The sequence below is a fragment of the Myotis brandtii genome, unplaced genomic scaffold, assembly GCF_000412655.1.
Source record: "Myotis brandtii unplaced genomic scaffold, ASM41265v1 scaffold90, whole genome shotgun sequence".
NCBI classification, from domain to species: domain Eukaryota; kingdom Metazoa; phylum Chordata; class Mammalia; order Chiroptera; family Vespertilionidae; genus Myotis; species Myotis brandtii.
Genome location: NW_005371694.1, coordinates 1,479,020 through 1,499,349, shown reverse-complemented (window position 1 = coordinate 1,499,349; position 20,330 = coordinate 1,479,020). Strand labels below are relative to the sequence as shown.

Genomic DNA, 20,330 nt, shown 5'->3' with positions numbered 1-20,330 from the left:
AGCCTTGTTTTTCATCTAAACTTTTCAAAAACATAGATATGTCATCTCTGTGTGTGCATGTGTGCATGTGGGAGTGTGGTGGAGGGAGTTAGCTATATATTCTATATTGAATCAGAATATCTAGGAGTTAGACTACAGGAATTTCCAGGTTATTCTGATGGGTAGCCAGGGTTGGAAACTACTATTAGGTCTTCTGCTTAAGCAGAGTCTGGTTCTGATGGTGTAGCTTGACCAGGTCTCTTCGAATGGTGTCCAAACACTGATCATGCTTGCATATGGTTATAACTTAACAAGGTTCCTATTGGTTGGCACACGTGGAACAATCTATTTATGATAGTCAGAATTATGTGATAACCCAATAACTCATGTCCTCTATATTTCTCTCCCCTTGAGTAAGATCATGGTTTTTTAAATACATTCTGCCAATCTTTGTCTTTTTATTGGAATGTTTAATTCATTTACATTTAATGTACTAACTGATAATGTAGGATTTCCATTTTTCTATTTGTTTTCTATATGTCTTATATTTTTTCTGTTCCTATGTTATTTTCACTAATAAATTCTGAGTTACATAGTTTCAAGTGTGGCATCTTAATCCCTTTGCTCCTTTTGCTATATTTTGGAGTTATTTTCTTAATGTTTTCCATGGGTATTACACTTAACATCATAATTTATCACAATTTAGTTTATTTTAATATCCACTTAATTTCAATAATTTATTAAAACTTTGTTCCTAGCTGAATTTCCTCCTTTCTCCTTTGTCATATTATTGTTATACAAATGACACCATTATACATTATTTGCCTATCAACAGATTTATAATTATTACTTTATACAGTTGTATTTAAAATGTTATGGAAGAAAATAATTACAAAGGCTTTATAATGCCTTTATATTTACCTATGTACCTATATTTATCTTTACTAATGTTCTCCATTTCTTCATGTAGGTTTTATTTACTGTCAAGTGTCCTTTAATTTTCTCATGAAGAACTCTCTCTAGTATTTCTTATAAGGTAGGTCAGCTAGTGACAAATTCTCAGTTTTTGTCCACCTGGGAGTGTTTTAATTTTTTTTTCTCTCTCTCTCTTTTTTTTTTTTTAAGGATACTTTGGCTGGGTATAGAATTCTTGCTTAATAAGCCTGAGTCAGGTCAAATAAAGACAACCCTTCACATGAGAGTTGGTAGAAAACTGAACTGGTCAAATAATGACGGTTCTCTGGGAACCCACTAGTAGCTGCTAGACTGCTCATATTTACTGAAATTGTGAGGCTGTTAGTTTCCAAGTGTATATCAGCACCGAGAAGAAAGGGATGGAACTTAAAACACCATATAGTTTGTTTTTCTTATAGAGATTATTGAGTAACAATTCCTTGTTGCAAGCCTTTGATTAATTTCCAGATTCCTGAAAAAATTTTGCTTTTTGTTCTTTTGGCTTTTATGAAGGAGCAGATTTTTGAAGTCCTTATTCTGCCATTTTCTCTAACATTACCTTCCTTAGCCTATGTTAATTCTTCAAACAATTTTTAAAAGATTCTTTACATTATCTCTTTGAAAGTGGAATAATAATATCTGACCTGTCTCATTTTAGTTTATGGTAAGAACTAAAAGGGATAATATAGCTAAAACATAAGTAAGCAAAATAAGGGCAAATTGAAATGAAATATATACTGTTATAGTTCTTTTATTAAGATATATACCAGTATTAGTCTAATGTTCTGGCAGAGATGCCTGGCTCTCCTCAACATTTGTGCTTCCTCTTCCAACGTGTAAAGTTATTGCTGAGAGATGATTTTCTAGCCATGGACTATATCTTTAGCTCTCTACCCCTTACTAGTATATCTAGGAGGGATCATGCAATTGGTTTTCACCAATGTATTGTACACAGGATGTTAATGCTTAGTCAGAGGAGTTAAGGGATGTTTGTACATCTCTTTTCCCTTCTTTCAGTTTGATGCAAAAGGGCATGGTGACCTTGGGGGCCATGTGTTGAAGACAATAGAGCTGTTAAGATGGAAATCCTTACTCAAAAGAGCACCATTCTAGATTTATTTATTTATTTATTTATTTATTTATTTGAATGAGAAGTAAACTTCTGTTATCCAGGGGTGGGCAAACTTTTTGACTCGAGGGCCACAATGGGTTCTTAAACTGGACCGGAGGGCCGGAACAAAAGCATGGATGGAGTGTTTGTGTGATGCAAGAGGCACTCCTACAAGATAAGGCTAACATCTGGGTTAATATATTATCCTGTATGCAATAGCAAGACTTTGGGTAAAATTATTTGACTTGACCATGTTAATTTGAGGATCTGAGAGTGAGAGCTTCTACTAAAGTCAGCCAATGTGGGCTTACCTCGACATGACAATCTGGGCTGGCACAAATAGCTGATGAAATGCTCTGTGGTCAGAAGAGACAATTTATAGCTGTCAGGTTGGGGGTTGATGATGTGTCCCCTAAGGAGTAGACCCTCCAATGAATAAGTGACTAGCCTTTAACTTCCTAGATAATATGTTAGACTGGAAAAGTCTGGGTTCCTTTTATGTAGGTCGGGGAAAACTTCCACAGGCCAAGGTCAGACTCTTAAAAGAGGCTATTCGGGTGGAAATATCTGGCTTGAACATTGATGTCAGTTGTAATATCTGGAGAGTCATTCTGGGAGTCAGGAATGACAGAGAAAATGCCATACTGTGGAAACAGAGGACACTTGCGGTGATTTTGGACACATATGAGATACCCCAGGAACCCTTTGAATCAGAAAATGGGCTAGGGAATCTTGAAATTTTGCCAGTGACTGTTCTATAAAGGATAGTTCTGTAGTTGCTCCATTGTGGCATACATTTATCATTGAACCATCAGACTTTTGAAACCTGAGGAAATGCAGCCTACACACATATGCTATGATGAGCTGGGCTACGCAGCTTATAATGGAGGCAGAAAAAGATGCTGTGATATGCGTCTCTCCCTTGCTCATTCTCTTTTACTGTCTGAATTTCACTTTTTCTCCCTCCCTAATTGTATGACCACTGGGACTAAAGATCCTGTGGATGGAGTTCTGAGAAATCTAGGGGAATGTTGTAATGAGAAACTGTTTCCCATTGATCTTCTTCTCTCCCAGTAAGCTCCGTATTTGGACTGCTTTGGGCGTGGGGGGAATCGGGCAAGGGCAAACATCCAGGAACTTACATTGTCAGGAGCTTTGTGGTTTAGACTCAGAAAGGCAGTGAACTGATAATGATGGCAAGCAGAGGTTAAATCTCCATCTCATCATCAAACTGGGAAGAATAAAGGATTTGTATTCAGTCACACAATGTGGAATGAGGGCAGCTCTTAAAATGATTGCTTAGGGTTCTTTTTAGCACAGCTTCTGTTTAGCTGTATGTGACAGAGTCTGCTCAAAAAGAAACTTTTGACTAGATATATAATAAATGAGAGATGCCCTTGGGAAAAGAGAAACACCTGTTTTCCCCTCACTTAGTTCAACTCCTACCCATTAATTACTTAGGAATATTTAGGTGGCAGGCACGCAGAGCACAGCACCCCTGAGCCCTAGCCCCTGTCCCAACAAAACTCCCTTTGGCATTTTAAAATTAAGGGTTATTTTTTTTCTCCTTTGGCTAACTGGTTTGCTTTTATACTGCCTCTATGGGGCCCGGGGAATACCCATCCCTGAACATACACAAATCCAAGCTTGAAAAGCCTGGTGTGAGAATGATCCATAGAAACAGGGGAAGGCCTTTGCTTTTGACCATACATGGACCTTGGCACTGCGATGTGGGGAATTTGCACGGGCTCTTACACAGCTTCTGGCCTGTGCCCTCAGCGGGCAGCTGTGCTTTCTTTAGCATGGATGCTTCCGGAGAGTGACGGCCCCTTGGGAAGTTTCCCCCTCGACAGAAGAGCCCTGTCCAGGACGTTAGCCAGAGCAGACATCACTCAAAAGGAGATGTTTCCTGAACATCTTCTCCTTTTAAATCCACTCCACTCCTCACCATAGCTTTGCAAGAACCCCTTTTATTGCCACCTCTCACAAAAGTTTTTAGAATGTTTCTTTTCCACTTAATTGACTTTCCAATTTCTTACTCACACTTGGCTTCTGTCTTTGTTTTACTTCTGTGCGAGTTGAAAGCAGTATTATTTAATAGTCACATATATACCTTCCCGTAGGGCTACATCCTTGTTACAAGTCCATAGCTCCCCATTTTATTCCTTGAAATCAAGAGGAAATCCCCCACCAAAACGAGTTAGATAATTAGCTTGGCTACTGTTTGCTGCAGAAAGCATTTTGGGTTGGCTCTGGTCATTGTGCCTCAGCTTTAGGGCTGGGCCTCCCTTTCAGTGCAAGGGGCAGTCAGCACTAGTGCCAGCCAACCCCTGCTCCCTTACCACAAGCCCCTAATTGTTTATTAATGAAGCTTTCGCCAACCAAATCTACACATTGTCTAAACCTTCTTCCCCCAGAGAGCATTCCAGCCCGCCCACGAAAGTGCATGGTGGGGCCGCTCTCCAAAAAGCCTCATTCCGTCCTTGGTAGAGTTGGTTAGAATTCAAACTTTTTTTTTTTTACTTTTATTGGCAGCACCAACTAAATATGAGATCATTTCTGACCCCTTCTAACTGGCAGCACAGGTGTCACCACTCAAAGCTGAGCTCGCTTCTCTGCCCAGTGCCCCCTAAGAACCGTGTCCCTCTCCGCTCCGCAGTTGGTCTCCGGGCCTAGGAGACAGGACAGCCCTGGTGGAAACTCCTCCCAAACACCCAGTGGATGGAGCAGCCCAGCAGGAATAAGCCAACAGTTTCTGCTTGGTATTTGAACATCATTTAATGAGTGCCCAGAATTCATCTGTAAATGCACATTGTTAATTTAGGGCCTGCTATTCATTAATTAGGGCTTTAGTGGCAAGTGCCATTGAGCTATCTGCAATGTTTAAGGTTATGTCAAGCCCTAGTAAACGGCTTGCTGATAACAAGCTGCATCCATCTTCATTACTCCGCCACTCCTGTCTGACTTTGCTCAGCATCTTCGAAGGGCTATGCCTCTTGGAACTGAAGAATTAAACTTTTATCCAAACCAGATTCTGCTCTTTCACCTCTTCTGATTCCCTGAGTACTTCCCATTTATTTTGCCTAAATGACATCTGATTACCTAACATGGAGTGGAGCAAGGTCTTAACCTAAAACAGCCTGCAGACCTCGGTTCTCAGCTGCAGAATTCCAGTGGGTTCACGCTAAGGAAATCCTTACATTTCCATTTCATCTGATACTGGGCTCAGTGTAAAAGAAATAGTTTCTGATTTTTCCTCTCATAAGGTTGCAGTTTCAACAGATTTTTTTTAAAAAGCCAGAGAAATACAGGAAATTAATTTTAAGCCTAGAGAATAAATGTCTCTATTGGTTTGAGTTTACTTTTGCAGTGTTTTTCTCTCTGAAAATATGTATCATTTGAGGCAATCATGGTGCCAAATGAAATAATTCCAACCATCTAAAGGGCTCGGCATGGCAAGTCTCAGCTGCACATTCGCGGTCATGTTGGAGGTACCAGAGGGGCTCCACACTGGGCTTGTTTCGCCCACAGTGGAAGCAGGCAGCTAGCACGGGCATTTAGGGAAATACTGCTCTTAAGGAAAAGTATGTAAGTGCAAGTTTGTTTATCCTTCAAATGCGAGGTTAGAGGACTTGCATAAAAACTAACTTCCATTGACAGATGGTCTCCATAAGTAGTCGATTCTGAGAAGGCAGGGCGCTACCTGGCATGGCTGTTTAACACATGAGGGTGCTTGCAGGGAGGACCTACTGCTCCCCTGAACCATGGTTCAATTTTAAGCATCACTGGCCGGGATGGGTTATTGTAACGATGTTGAGAAGTGAGCCCGAGAGCCTGATGCTCAGTGTGTGCGAGGGGAGTGGGGGAGGAGGAGGAGACTGATAGCCCAAGGGAGGGTATCTGAAAACCTGTGCACCACTGAGCTGGCACACTTATCACAGGGTGACAGTCCATACAGCGGCCTGCAGTGCATCGCTGTTTGGGGCGCCTGATGCCAACTGGCTTAGAAAATGCAGATCCCCCTTTCAGATAGAGAAAGCAGGAGGCAGAATGTCAGCTGACTGACATTCCCAACAATAGGTCTTCCTGAGCTCCGGGCGCAGGAGGGTGGATCTGAGCCACGTCCAAGTCCGAGGGGTCAGGAGTGGCTCCTCCTGGGGAAGGGCCTCCTCTCCCTCTCCCGGCTTTCGCCAGGAGCCCGCCGACCTGGCATTGGGCTGGAGGCCAGCCTCCTACCCCTTCTCACAGGCTGGCAGGAATGCCATCTTGCCCTTTTTTTCCTTTTAATTTTTTAATTAAACGGCACAATACAGATTTTTTTAAGTGAATTTATTTGTGGATGATGTTGTCCTACATCTTAATACACTCAATATAGCAAATGCCCCAGAAACCCCCCCACAAAACAAACAAAAGGCTTGGTTTATACCATTTAGTGATGAATTTATCTACATGCTATGTGATTGAAAGAGACAATCGTAGGCTGAGGATTTCTTAACTTTACCATAACGACGCACTGGGCACTTGAAGCAAGAGCCGTCAGAGGCGGACGTGCTACAGGAGAAAGCACACACTCTCTTTGGAAGAGAGAAAGCCAGGATATTGTGGTGGCAGGAGGAACAATGGAGCCAACGAAACAGAGGTCAAAGCTGAAGGTTTCTGCTAGAATCCAGCTCTATACAGGTATTTTAATTATTTTATTCCAGCAGAAAGTCTGCTCTAGAGCTTGGAGCACCGCATGCAGACCGCTGGGAAGAAAAGCACTCAATTGTTCAATTTTTATTATTCAATATTGTATTAAAATTTTTTTAGGCTCTTTGGGTCAAGGCTACTTTTAAAAGGTTAAAAGCTATTCAGAAGGGTTACCATATCCATAAAAGCAAATGAGATTAAGCCTAAAGACCGATGGAGAAAAAACAGTAATTTAGATAAACTGCTACCATCTAAAAAGTGTTTTGACTTTTACAGGAGAAAGAGAATTCAGAGATTCTTGGATTGGTTGTCATATCAAAGAAAGATTCATTAAATTTGAAGCAATTATTTTTGTGCTTTTTATTGTTTGGTGTGTTTTAGTCCAGCATCTACCTTTCTTCGGTTACATTCTTTAAAATGGTTTGGGAATTGTAATTACGTGGCTCCAAACATCCATCTGTCAACTCTTGACCTCGCTGGTTGGGCATCTGTAACATCAGACACTGTTGTCATGGAAAGAATTATGATGTTTCAATCGAATGTATCGCAAAGTTAACAAATCCATAACATGATCCGGATCACATGGAAGAGTTTAGAAAATGTGTTTCAGAGACCTCAGGGGGAAGTGAATAGGTTATTCCCATTCATGTTTATCTCCAGCGCTGGCCATTAATTGGGATAGTTTTCTATTACAGCAGAAGAGCTAAATTTCAACCTCGAACTTGAAGTGAGTACTCAAAACGTGGGGTTCAGCAACTGAGACAAAAGCCATCCAGCGCTGGCCATTAATTGGGATAGTTTTCTATTACAACAGAAGAGCTAAATTTCAACCTCGAGCTTGAAGTGATACTCCAGATCAAAACGTGGGGTTCAGCAACTGAGACAAAAGCCACTATATGCTTCCAATGTCAAGTTGTGCATTCATTTATCATTGATTGACTTGGTGGCAACTTTGGAATGTCTGCCCTTCTTGGATCGCTTTAGTTTTTGCTTAAAGTACCCAGAGATACGCTTTAGTCTGGTTTTGTTGTTGATGTCAGAAAACTGAACCTGCCAAAGGATGGATGGGACCCTCAGAACTGGTAGGTCTGTGAAAGAGGTGATTATAGCAATCAGGATTGGCTGAAATTTACTTAAAAGTCTAAAAAGCATATAGAACAGAAAATTTCTTGACATTAAAGTGAGTAGTGAGTTGATATAAAAGTTTAATTTTATCTTTTATGGAAACGGTTTGGCTTGACAAAATTAAAATTAATAGAAATACAGTAATATTCTGGACACTTTTACTTTATTTTCACTGTCCTGTGTCTGAACAAATAAGTATTCCAAGCAAGTAAGAAGAGCTAACATCTCCATTTTGTGAGAAATATTCTCTAACAAAGAGTTTTTGTGCTACATACCTTTCATTTTTACACACTCTAAAAGGAGAATGGTTGTTGTAATAATCGGATTTCTTGGATCACAGTGTCAAAGCAATGCAGATGCATCTGAGAAGAGCTAAAACAACATGATTCAAGGTGGCCGTGTCTGAAGAAAATCTGTAAAACGAAGAAATTCATTTTACAGATGAATAAATTAGGGGGTGATTATTCATATTGTGAAGGAGTCTTTAAAGGATTCCCCTAGGATTCTTTTAAAGGCTGAGCTCCACTAGTTCACATAAGTGTTTGTGTGCAGATCATTAACTATTTGACAGGCAGGCCGGAAATGCAGGTAGAGCCAAGGGGAAGAGAGAGAATGTTCAAGAGGTAGAGGAATCATTGATACTTTAGGCTCACCTACTCTCAAGATAGAAGTTGATGAAACAATAATGATAATCAAAGTAAAAATATGATATTTACTTACAAGATAAGCTTTTTACACTAGAGTTCTTGGGGACAGACTGCTTGGGTTTAAATGCCATCTCTACCACTTATTTAGCTGTGTGACTTTGGATATTAACCAAATCTACCTTTCCTAAAGGTAGGCCCCTCTGTATATTAACCTTCTAGGAATGTATGAGTATTATATGAGTTAGTATATGTAAGTATCTAGGGTACTGGCATGTAGTAAATGCTGTGCTCATGTTTCTAAGATGATTCTGGAACACGCTATTATAAAATACCAGGTGCTCTCCAAAGCAGAAAATTATTGGTGTTAATGTAAGACTTAAGACTGGAAGGGATTTAATAAACAAAATACACCTTATCCCCCCAAAAGAAAAAACAAAGTGACATTGATAAATACTAGTAAATACTGCTTTCTTTTTGGGGTTCCCAAGGAAGTCAATCTGAAATTTGACCTTCTTTGAAATTATTGTCCTAACTTTAGTTTTCTAGTGGTTTGGTAAAATTTCCAAAATCGGGAAGCACATAGAGGCAATTAGCAATCTAATATCTGTTGACTTTTTAAATGTTAAATGTCTTTGATTCACCTCTTATTAAATTTGCATTTCAAGAACAATAGTGTACCGGTTGAAATAACTTTATTTGTGGGAAAAACTTCTTGCTTAGTTGACTTTGCTTGGATGGCACAAGAATAAACTCGTTCCATGTATTCTATCCAGTGCATCTGTACCTATAGACTTTTGGGGTTGAAATAGACATTAATTGATATTTCCCAAAGGAACAACCAGTCAGAAAGTGTCCCATTCAGCTTTCCCCAGTCTGATTAAATGCATGAGCTTAACAGGTTGCCAAACCAGAACCACTGAAAATGGGCATGAAAGCTGGGGAGTGTGTGAGTGCAGACAGGATGGCATAGGAATCTCAGTTGGGTAGATGTAAGGAGGATGCTGTCGGTTCATTGTATGCATTGAGTTTTCCATTCGGGGGTCCCAGCAGGTGACAATTGGCTCGACCATCTTAATTTTGCCATGGCACATAAGAAAACACAGACTGTTTTAAGGGCCAGTAATGACAGTTCTATTACATTACAAAATGGTCTTCTAACTATCGAATGTACTCTCCTTTTGTGCCCCTTGAAACTCCTCTTCTGCTCAGGTCAGGCCTCCCTGGCTGGCCAGCCCTCTGGTCACATCAGAAGACCCACAACTCTCTCACACTCTATTCCATATCCTAGTTGGATACAGGTTGAATAAAAATGTGCTTTCTGGCCCTCACACTTAGTTTATGTGAGTGAATGCTGATGGAAATGGGTAAGTAAATAGTTTTTAAGTGCAGGAGATCAAATTACTTCCTTCACAACTTGAAGTTCTTGACAGCTCTGAAAAAATCTGCTTTTTTTTTTCCAAATGTTAAAGTGGGTTGATCTTCACCTTGCCTCACAGCAGATTGCCAAATTGTCAGCTTTCAATATATTATTTTTTGGAAAAAAAATTTTAAGTGATTTGATTCATTTGGGGGAGAAATTTCTCAAGTTCAGAAAACTTAAAACAATAAAAATCTGTAAATGCTTTTATTTCTGACTTGAGTTATATTGAATAAAAGACAGAACTTAGCTTAAGTGGGAGCTATTTTAGTTGCCTTTAGTTGGACATTTGTGTCTCTTACTGATTATTTTCTGTGGATCCAATAGCCTTTATATGTCAGTACCAAGAAATCAAATTTTGTTATACTGCTTATTACACAACTTTGCCCAAAGCAGTCTGGACTCTCAGGTTTAAATTCCCATTATATTTTCTCATTATACACATATTCTTTACAGTACATAACACAAGTGTATGAACAATTATTTGTGTAATTATTTACTTAATGTCTGTCTTTATTGGTAGACAATAAGCTCTATCATGGTAAGCTCTACCATGTTTGGCTCATTGTTATAGACCCAGTGCTTAGCATAAGAGCACACATAGTAGATGCTCAAAAAATGTATTGAATCAACCAAATTACTAGTAAATTTTCTGTCCTTATTCAGCTTAGTGGTAACTACATATCTAATATATGTAAATATTACATATGTAATGGTTGAAATATTCAAACTTGTAGAGATGGGAAATGGATAAAACATAAATTTATCCTCACTGTCCTCTACTGATCTCCAAAGGTTTCCAAAGACAACTTTGATTGCTTTTCTTTTTAGCTATTCTGATATTTAGCATCATATTTCTAAATAACATTGTACTCTTGGTTTTGTTAAGACTTCAGACAATATCTGTTGGTTTCCAGAGGAAAGATAAAAACTTTAATACATTCATACGCTTACTTTTTCCCTCTGTCTCAGGTGTGTTTTTGTTTTGTTTTGTTTTGGTGTTGTTATTGTTTGTTTTAGCTTTTCTATTAGTTATCTTTACTGCTTGATATTATCCTCTATGGTTTTCAATCACCAGCTTCAGACTGGCTCCATTTTCTCTATACTAGACGAAATGAAGAAATCAGTGCACCTACAATTTTTCTTTTTTTCTTATCCCCACTGACTTCTCTCGCAACTGAATCATTGTATTTTGCATTTTTACAGTTTAGAGCAAAATATACATAAATATCATTATTATTATCATAATTTGCACTTATACATTGGTATCATTCCATTTGTACCATTTACATTTTAGTTATGTATTCAATGTGTTTTATGAATTGTATAAGTTTGATAAAAATAGAAATATATGAAATAATCAGTATTTAAAAATGAAGAATATTACTTTTTCTAGAATCATGTATGACAAGGCACATAGAGAAAGCAATGTAATCCTATGTAGTTCCAAGCACTAAAGTCCAAAAGGATTAATATATAATATAACTTATTAATTATGAATATAATAATAAAGAAACAAAATTTATATTTTACATATTATATATATCAATAATTATTCAAAATAATATCACATTTTAGCTTGCTTAATATTTACCATGACTTTCTTTTACATCTGTTTTCCCATGCACACTACCATCCTCAACTCACCTCCAACTAATATAAATCTTTTTTTTATGCTCATTACTTTTGTGGCCTACTGTTCATTCTGAAATTTATTTCAGTGTACCTCTGGATTATATTAAACTGTTCTTAGATGCATTTTCTTCCTCTTTCTTAGATTATTTTTTCATGTTACTGAAGTATATTCTAATAATACTTTCTTTAGAAAAGGTATATGAGAGGAAAATTTCTTGAGTCCTTTCATGTCTAAAAATGCCTTTATTCTTCAATTAAGTCCTATTTATAACTACATTTGATATAGAATTCTAGGTTTAAAGTTGCTCTATAGTTTTTAATAGCCTATGTTGTTAATAAGATATTGATACCAGTCTGAGATCATGACTTTTTGAGTAATCACTCTTTTTCCTCTCTGAAAGTGTTTAGAATTTTTCTCTTCATGCTTAGTGTTCTGAAATTTTACAAAGATGTATCTACTATTGTTGTTTCCTTCTCTTGATTTTTAGATGGGTTTGTGAATTTTGGGGTTGACATTTTTTCCAGTTTGAGAAAATGTTATTATCTATTTTCTTTTGTTATTTCTTTGGTTATTCCAACTCCTTCATTGTTTATATTGTTTTCTTATAAATCACCTTTTTGATAAGTTTTGGACCTTCTGGATCTATGCACTATATCAGTGCTTCTCAAATTTTAATGCATACAAACACCTGGGATCTTATTAAAATTAAGATTCTGATTCAATAGATCTGGGTGAGGCCTATGATTCTGCTGATTCTGCTGGTGTGTGGACCACATTTTGAGCATTGAGGCTTTACATTTCTTTTTTTAAATATTTTATTGATTTTTTACAGAGAGGAAGGGAGAGGGGTAGAGAGAGTTAGAAACATCGATGAGAGAGAAACATCTATCAGCTGCCTCCTGCACACCCCCTACTGGGGATGTGCCCACAACCAAGGTACATGCCCTTGACCGGAATCGAACCTGGGACCCTTCAGTCCACAGGCTGACGCTCTATCCACTGAGCCAAACCAGCTAGGGCTACATTTGTTTTTTAAAATGTGTTTTTATTGATTTCAGAGAGAGAGAGAGCGTGCGAAAGAAATATCGATGAGAGAAACACCGATGGGAGAGAAACATCAATCAGCTGCTGCCTGCACCCCTGCTACTGGGGATTGAGCCCGAAACCCAGGTATGTGCTCCGATCAGGAATTGAGCCGGTGATCTCTTGGTGCATGAGATGATGCTCAATCCACTGAGCCACACTTGCTAGGCAGCTTTATATTTCTTTTTTTTTAAAATATATTTTATTGATTTTTTACAGAGAGGAAGGGAGAGAGATAGAGAGTCAGAAACATCGATGAGAGAGAAACATCGATCAGCCGCCTCCTGCACATCCCCCACCGGGGATGTGCCCGCAACCCAGGTACATGCCCTTGACCGGAATCGAACCTGGGACCTTTCAGTCCACAGGCCGACGCTCTATCCACTGAGCCAAACCGGTTTCGGCAGCTTTATATTTCTTGAAATAACTTTTTGCTCACACTTTTTTTTTTCATTATGAAAAATTTTATTGATTCCATCTTCTAAATTAAACTTTAGTCTTTGCTTGCTAATGTTTAGTCCACTGTTTAATTTATTTTTAGGTGATTGTATTTTTTTATTTTCAAAAACTCATAGCAGTCTTTTTAAATATTACAAATACAGTATATTCTTGAAATTTTGAGAATATTAATTAGAAATTTTTAATGTTTTCTTTTATTGGTTCCATTGTAACTGTCTCTTTTGTGGTCAATTTTGTTTATTCACCTTTGTCCCTTTTTTCTACTTAGTTTCTCTTAAATGTCTGCTACTTTTAGGTTGACAACTAAAATTTGAGCACACGGTTATGTTTATTAATTTAGATAGCTGGCATGAGTATCCTTTCAGGTCAAAAGGACCATTTTAAACAAAGGTCGCTGTACTGAATGGGAGAGCTGCCTCTAGGCTCTGTGTGGAGGGATGAACCTGGTTGAATAGTGGCTTTTTATAAACAGGCTTGGGGCACTACAGCCGCCAAATAAGCCAACTGCTCCATATCCAGAGAAAAGAGGGAAGTTGCCTAGTCCAGCTGCTTTAAAGATGGTCTTCCAGTTACAAACCCTTCTTGCTGTCCCTGGCCAACTTCTAGCTGTCCCTGTTTGGAGTCTCTCAAGAGATCTTTTAAGAAAAGTGATTATACCTCTGCTACTATTTTCTATGAGTGTATTTTGAGTTGTGATTTACTCTTCTGGAGTTTATCTGACAATACAGTCCAATCTGCCTCCTACCTTCTAAGATTTCATCAAACTTTCTGGTGTACTAATGTCCACCCCTTTTCTCCTCCCTTTTTCTGGTTTGTTTCAAGTGCTGCCAAGGATTTATTTATTTTTATATGTGTGGTCATTTCAATTGGAATTTAGAATGGAGAGAAGGCAATGTAGTTCCTATCTATCACCTTGAACTAAGAAACTATATAGCCATTTTAGAGTTGCTCTAAATGCTTACCTGAACTTGCTTAATACTTCAGCTGGCTGTTCACAAACAGGCAGACCTAACTGTAAATAGATAAATTCCCATACAAGGTCCCTCGACCTTGCTAATTATTCTTCATGGATCAAGTAGGATTTAGCAGTGTTAAGAGCTTTAGATGATTCTAAATTGTTCCCTGAGCCTCTTGGCAGTTTCATGTGTGTTAGAAGTGCCTGATCATAAAACAAAGTAACTACAGAGAGGTGCCTAAACTAAGAAGTCTAAGATAAAAGTTAAAGTTAAAGCAGAATTTGAACTGGCCTACAATTTACTTTGGAGTGTTACATATTTTGTGTTAGTTGAGCTTGACCAACTCTACCTTGGATTTGCCAAAAAAATAATTGATGTAATCACAGAGCCAAGAATGATAACATGTGAATATCTGTGGAGGATTGGCAGGACCCCAGATCACTGGGAAAAATCCAACAGAGTACCTATTTTTAAAAAGCAATAAAAAGTTGTTTGAGAATTAATGACCTTTTATAGAGTGAAAAAGCAGTGCATACTTATTACCTTGACCCAAATAGGTTTTAGACAGTCTTATACTGTAATGGCAATAATGAGTAGAGGAAGAATGTATTTATGTATTGTACCAACATAACATTAAGTATTCAAAATTGGATAAACATTTTTTGATATAAAACTATTAGATTTTTATTTATGGCTATCATTTTATTAGAATTTAAATCCATATCTTACCAAACATCTATATAATTCAAGACATCTGCATTTTGGCCACATGTCTCCATTTTTACTCACATATATGTTATCATTTAGATGTTCCGAGTAACACAGATGTATAATATTAAATTAAGAATATTAACAGTCATTATTCAGATGCCAAATCCTTCTTTGATATGTGTGTAGGATGTATGTTGAAAACCTGCCTTACTCTTGAATTTAAAATTAAATTAGAAATGATTTCAATAAACTAAGTTATTGTTCTAAAAATCAAACAAATTAAAAAGAAACAAGTGCTGATTTGGAATGCTTTAATTAAGAAGGAAAAAAGAACTCTCACATTTCTGAAGCGGGCAAAAGCTATTTAGATAACAATGAGCCAGAAGAAAAGAGCAGGAGTCCCTACGAGTGCCTGAGCAGCAGCGCCATGGACTCAATCATTTGCTGAGATCTTTCAGGCCTCTGACCTTGGTCTATAACGCTTCCACTTCTGGCATCTACTATTTTTCCTTCTTTATCTTGCCAGTTCTCCTCTCATCCTTCCAGTCTGAACGCTGTGAAGCCTTTCTTACCTTACATTTTTACTTAGTTCTCTGTTTCCTTAGTATTTTGTACATCTGGATGCAGCCAACATTTGTTGAGTGCCTACTAGCTACCACGCACTACATTATGAAATAATAGCTGTATCACAGGGGCATGACTGTAGTGTGATCATATTTATTTAACTGGTTGAAGAAGCTGAGACCTTGAGAAGGTATATGAGTTGTCCAAGGAATTCCTGCCTCCATACTTTACTCTGATTTTGGTTTAGGTAGGAGCATGCTGATGGTTTGTTTAAATACCCCATACAATATTGAGAAATAATTTTGGCCACATTTTTCCATTTTTACTCATATAGATGTTATCTAGATCAGGGGTCCTCAAACTTTTTAAACAGGGGGCCAGTTCACTGTCCCTCAGACCGTTGGAGGGCCGGACTATAGTTTAAAAAAAAACTATGAACAAATTCCTATGCACACTGCACATATCTTATTTTGAAGTAAAAAAACAAAATGGGAACAAATACAATATTTGTATTTGCATGTGGCCCGCGGGCTGTAGTTTGAGGACCCCTGATCTAGATGTTCTCAGCAACATAGATGTATGATATTAAATTGAAGATATTAGTTTTACTTGTTAATAAATAAAATCTATTAGATATTTATTTATATAAGGCACATCATCAGTCATTATGGGGTAATAAAGTATAAAGACACAGTCTCTGACTTTGAGTCCTTGACTTCAGCATAAGACAAGAGGTAAGAGAGGCATATCCATAATGACAATACAAGGTAGTATGTATCAGTGCTACAGGAGTCAGAGAATAATGTGCCAAGTGATGAGGGAAGAGTCAATAAAGGGTTGGTATATGAGTCGGGCCTTCAACAAGGTTTGTTAGGTGGTAGAGGTGCTCAATGTTTGCAGACTGTTGAGTGGTATTTTGAAAGTTGATGTTTAGGGGAAGATTTTACTCATTAATTTATTCATTCACTCAACACATTCTTGAATACATACTAGATGCCAGACATTCTCCCAGAAACTGGGAAATTATTTATTAACCCAGGTATGGACCTGTCTTCAAATACATTCTCATTGTGTTAGAGTCTTAAATAAGAATCAAATTTCAGGGTTGGCATGGATTTTTAAAATTATGAGGCCCACCTGGTCTTTAGTTCTAACTTCTAGAATAATAGTAGCTCCTAGAAAATTAATATAACCCTGGATTTTAAGCATGCATTCTTCACTTCATTTTTACCAAAACAGCAATAAGAGATAAACCACAAATATGACCTAGCGCTCTCTTTCACACACTTGCAGCCCCATAGATAACCACCATAAGTGAGAAATTAAAGCTGAAATAGAGGATCAGCTATACACTAATAAATGAATTGACAACTTTCTTTTGATATTAGGTCCTGGTGATGAGGTAAATAAGTTTAAAAAGAATCATCTGTCACATTGAGAGAATTTGAAAAATATTAATATGTAGCCAAGATGATTTTAAGGCAATGATGAGAATATCATCCGTCAGTTCTAGCTATTTCCTGACTGGAAATGAGAACGACTGGCTGAATGTGAGGAGGTCCCACTGCATCAGGATGACTCAAACACCACAGACATTTTGAGAGAGGGTAGAGGCTCTGGAAGAATTGGGATAAAGTCACCATTGGGTTTGAGACTCTCTTTATGAGAGCTCATATAGCCACAGTTTCTGATGTTGGGCTGGGAGTAAACACTCTAATTTCTTTCTACCATCAACATTCATAAAAGAAAAAGAGTCTTTGATGCCTCAAAATAAGGCTTATCTAACAAAAATTATTTTGTGAAAATAAATGTTCATGTTTAGACTGAAAACCTGCCCCGTTTCACATTAGCCCAGTATGTCTTTAAAGTAGCAAAATACAGGACAATTGAAAAATGATTACCAAGTAGGAAAATGCTTATTGAAACACTTCTCTGTGGAGCATCATACAGGAGGGGTGAATGTATTTGAAGGCCCAGGTCAAAATGTCTGTCAATTGTTTTAGTTATTCTATGGACAACTATTGAGGAAAAAGCACCCAAAGTCTGTGTCCACTTGGCTTCATTTCTTTTGCTTTTCCTAGAGCGATACTATGAATCTCCTGGTTACTATGTTCATTCTGTGGCCAGTTCCTTCCTCTTTTCGCAAAAGAGCTGGTCCTGCTGTCACCCTAGCACGGTGCTCCCCTTCCCACCTGCACCCCCAAGAGGTTATTCCTTTTCCCTACTCCAACATTCAGAAAGGAGCAGCTCATTGCTTATGCTGCAATTTTGATAACCTAACTGGCAGAACAGTTATTCAAATTTTAGCTTCTGAATGCAGCAAGATCAACTTGGCCTATCCACATAAATAATTTTGACACGATAAGTATGCGAGAGCGATGATAACCGATAAGTGAAGCAATTACCTTGCTTTTTTGGATTATATTAAATGAAGATTCTGAGAGAGTAATGAAAAGAGACAAAGCAGACAAAAAGTCGGCTGCAAAGCTTTTGGGCACTGTGTTATCTCTATTATACCATATTGAAATAGAGAAGCTATCACCAATCATGCATTTTTATGTAACTTCTGGCTTCTAACAGTGAACAATGAATAAATTGTCACAAGACAGTAACTGATAAATTGGGATTGGCAGTGCTTTTTAAAAAGCATAAATAAACTTACTAGTCACCTTTTTCTTTCTCAAATCAGTTTTTAGGGGACTCTGGAGGGGGGATCCCTTGTAAGTTATGTTCCCTTCTGTTTCCTCCCTCTGCCCCAGCCCCTTCCCTGCCACTGGTCTTTGTTTAGTAATCAGAGTTAAAGAATCAAGACTGTGCTTTGGCATTATCACCAAATTTCACCAATCTGTGGCTCTCTGGATTTGGAATGTGGCTTGACTGTCTGGAATTCACAACAACATCAAGTTCTTTTAAAAAGTTTACTTTTGGTAAATCAAGTTTTATAAATAAGGGTAAGTATAAAATATGGACAATTCGTTCCATGAGCTGAAGGCTCCAGCAGAATGAAAATTCTTTAACAACCTACAAACACTTTAATGATGGCGCAGTCCTGTATTTGCAGATTGTGTAGAAACAATATTCCCCTTGTTGCAGGCAGTAGCAACACGCACTTCTACCATCATAAACCCCTTGGGTGTGAGCAAATGAATAGCTTTCTAATGCAAACTATTCCAACTCAGTATTCTGGCAAAGTTTGTTCACCCAGCAGTTTGCAGGTTTAATGATGACTTGTTTATTTACTTATATTTTCTTTTTCAAATGGACAGCGGTAGGAGAGGGTATGATTTACAATTCAGTTCCTTTCACAATTACAGCTTGGGCCACTAACGCTAATTATATGAACACACCACCCACCATGGTGCAGAAGCAGGAACTTGAATGTGGAGGTGACAGTACAGGATTCAAGTGGCAGTGCCATACTTACTTATGGGGTGGCACTGGGCAAGTATGTGTTTCTTCTTGTTTTCTATCCAGTCTTAAAGATTTCCCTGGCTGGCTTTTTCCCGCCTCCTTAATCTACACCAATGGCTTTCATGTACCTTATGTTTTCTCCTTTGATAGTAATGCAAAAAGGAACGGCACAACTGTCATTCTCCAGAGCTTTTTCTCAATCTATTGGTATCTTGCTTCTGGGCATGTCCTAAAAAAACTGGCCCAAATGAATTCTTGTAAAACTTTTCTAAAGGTTTGAGCATTGTTTCATCTACAGGGTTTAAAAGAGCACATGCTAGTGAAAATGCTCTGCAAACCATTAGGCACAGTGTGAATGTTAGTGAGTATTGATCTGACTGGGGGAAGCCCTCAAGGTTCAGAGAAAGGCCCAGGCCCAGTGCTGCCATTGGTTTTTATCAAGATTGGAGTTTCAGGCCAATCGCGTGTCATGGCCGCGTCTGCTGACTTAGTTCCATGAAACAGAGTGTGGGAATAAGCATCATTAGTCTCCTGCTCCTACAAGCAGGATCATTTATTTCCTCTCTTGTTAAAAATGCAAAAGCAAACTATTCACATGGCCACTTTTCAAAATGAAAAGGCCAATAAAGTTATTAAAAGCAAATCACATTTGATTAAATTATCATTATGGTGTTTAAAATAGCATTTGTTCTGTTTATCAAGTTCCGCTCTTACAGCATCAGTAAAGAATTTGCCTTGAAAGACCAGAAAAACAACAACACAGAAATGAAGCCCAGTGTGTGCTCTGAAGCTGGATCTTGGGTTGTTTTTCACGAGGTCTTTACAACAAGCCTGTGCTGCAGGAGCTCAGACTTCCAGACGGCCAGTCACACACATTAAGGGCAGTTGGGTTGAGATCATCAAAGGATGTGAAGGAGATGGAAGGAGGAGAAAAGGAAATGCAGATATTGTGAACCCCAAAGCAAAGTCTGGTTTTACATTTGCCTGGCAGTTGTTTCACTTTAATGACATATTTAGCAAGCTGACTTCACATAACTATGTGTTATGTGGTCTTCTTAAATGTATAATTCTTCCCAACAACAAAAAGGATTGGTTGTAGGCATTACTTGAAATAAAGGCAAAGAAAGTTTTCAATTTGTACACGGCCAACATCAGCTTTATCTCTAAAGTATAGGAATTGGCGTTCACATAACTATGTGTTATGTGGTCTTCTTAAATGTACAATTTCTTCCCGACAACAAAAAAGATTGGTTGTAGGCATTACTCGAAATAAAGGCAAAGAAAGTTTTTCAATTTGCACATGGCCAACATCAGCTTTATCTCTAAAGTTTAGGAATTGGCAATCTTAAAGTATGTTATAATGAGCTTGACTATGACTGGTCATAACTGGAGAGACAGGTATTCATCAGATGTGGACCCGATATGTGCCTAGAGACACCATGCCAATTGTGAGGACTGGTCAAGAAGGGCAGCTAGGAGCTCCAAAAGCACTCCTTCTACCAGGTGTACCAGTTAATAACGCGGATTTCTTTCAATAGATGGAGTTACACATATGTTGATATATATGCGATTTGATATGTATGCTGTT

At 38.0% G+C, this 20,330-nt stretch overlaps 1 long non-coding RNA gene across 3 annotated transcripts in view; it reads left to right on the top strand.

Annotated features, from left to right (window-relative positions):
* Positions 1–947: 947 nt before the first annotated feature.
* The window catches only part of LOC106724599, a 38,841-nt gene continuing 19,458 nt past the window's right edge, over positions 948–20,330 (top strand). The window contains exons 1-4 of one of the 3 annotated variants that reach the window (XR_001360447.1): positions 948–1,015; positions 8,600–8,695; positions 9,715–9,869; positions 12,621–12,657. This is a non-coding gene — a long non-coding RNA (uncharacterized LOC106724599). Of the gene's footprint in view, positions 1,016–8,599; positions 8,696–9,714; positions 9,870–12,620; positions 12,658–20,330 lie in introns of those variants that run through there. The other 2 variants (XR_001360448.1, XR_001360449.1) reach the window with 2 other exon arrangements.